A 1936-nucleotide genomic window follows, 5' to 3' on the forward strand; every position below is an offset into this window, starting at 1 on the left:
AAGTTGAGTATATATAGTTACAATGAGGGCGGGCCTGTAAATGGCAGGGCCAAGTGGAGTGGAGCTAATTGTCATATCCATACAATCCCGACCTCCGCTCCGGGCTCCTGGAACTCCGAACTCCGACTTCCGGAGCCCTACTTCCCTTCCATCACTTTCTCCTTGCCGACTCCCAAGAGGTTATCCCACCTCCGGCTCGGACACCACCTTCGGTCCGACTCCGGAACATTCCGGGTCCGACCCCAACCTCGACACCTTCCAGACGAGTATGCAAAACCTATGCTCCCGACTCCGGACCTCCGCTCCGGTATCCCGTTCACGTCTCGTCTCCGGAACCTCCGGTCTTAGTTCCGACCTCGGACTTTGACCCCACCTCCGCTTATACCCATTGTATTGGTTAGCTCATTCCATTTAATTACCTTTGCCAATATTCCGGAGTTTAACCTCCGAGTTCGGACTTTCCGGACTTACTCCGGACCTTGCAACTATTGCATTGTCCATTTCAATTCCGCTATTCTCCCTCATTCCTATTTGGGCTGCTGCTTCCTTTCTATTCAGTCAGCTAGTCATTCCCAACTCCCATCCTCCTTCCTTCCTTCTTGGGTCTTGGCCCTTCATTCCTCCTTTGGGAAACACCATTGAGTCAAACACTTGACCCTCGGTGTTGTTCCTCTTTCCATCTCCCTTTGTCTCCTTTTGTCCTACCCTTGTTCCTTTTGATTCCGGACCCCTCCTTATATACAATGTACCTAGTAACTTGTAACCTCAGTCCGAAATCGACATGAATTTCCCCCAAGAGACTTTCCCTCTGCTAGATCCGAAATTAGGGACCCCTAGGACAACCAGCAATGGCACAGCGCTCCGCCTGAGTCGCTGAGGCCGAGGTCCTTCCATGCTAAGTCTCCGATTCCATTCCAGAGTCGTCCGAGTCCGCCTATTCTAACACTAATGGAGTTAAACATTAGCCGATTGAATATTACCGACGAGTCAGGTTATGGGGTTAGCGGGATGGTAGGCGATAACCCAGAAACGGAAAGGAGGGATAGGCCCGAAAGGTGGACTTGCAGGGCAAGTGAGTGTATTGCCCAGCGGAGGTGGGAGTGCACTGTCATATCCGTACAATCCCGACCTCTGCTCCGGGCTCCCGGAACTCCGAACCTGACTTCCAGAGTCCTACTTCCCTTCTGCCACCTCCTCCTTGCCGACTTCCTAGAGGTTATCCCACCTCCGGCTCCAACACCACCTTCAGTCCGACTCTGGAACATTCCGGGTCCGACCTCAACCTCGACACCTCCCAGACAAGCACGCAACACCTATGCCCCTGACTCCGGACCTCCGCTCTGGAATCCCATTTCATGTCTCTGTCTCCGGAACCTCCGGTCTTAGCTCCGACCTCGGACTTTGACCCCACCTCCGCTTATACCCATTGTATTGGTTAGCCCATTCCATTTAATTACGTTTGCCAATATTCCGGAGTTTAACTTCCGAGTTCGGACTTTCCGGACTTACCTCGGACCTTGCAACTATTGCACTGTCCTATTCAATTCCGCTATTCTCCCTCATTCCTATTTGGGCTGCTGCTTCCTTTCTATTCAGTCAGCTGGCCATTCCCCACTCCCATCCTCCTTCCTTCCTCCTTGGGCCTTGGCCCTTCATTCCTCCTTTGGGAAACACCATTGAGTCAAACACTTGACCCTCGGTGTTGTTCCTCTTTCCATCTCCCTTTGTCTTCTTTCATCCTACCCTTGTTCCTTTTGATTCCGGACCCCTCCTTATATACAATGTACCTAGTAACTTGTAACCTCAGTCCAAAATCAACCTGAATTCCCCCCAAGAGACTTTCCCTCTGCTAGATCCGAAATTAGGGACCCCTAGGACAACCAGCAATGGCACAGTGCTCCGCTTGAGTTGCTGAGGCCAAGGTCCTTCCACGCTA

The sequence above is a fragment of the Cantharellus anzutake genome (genome assembly GCF_015039405.1).
Source record: "Cantharellus anzutake strain C23 chromosome Unknown EI90scaffold_43, whole genome shotgun sequence".
NCBI classification, from domain to species: domain Eukaryota; kingdom Fungi; phylum Basidiomycota; class Agaricomycetes; order Cantharellales; family Hydnaceae; genus Cantharellus; species Cantharellus anzutake.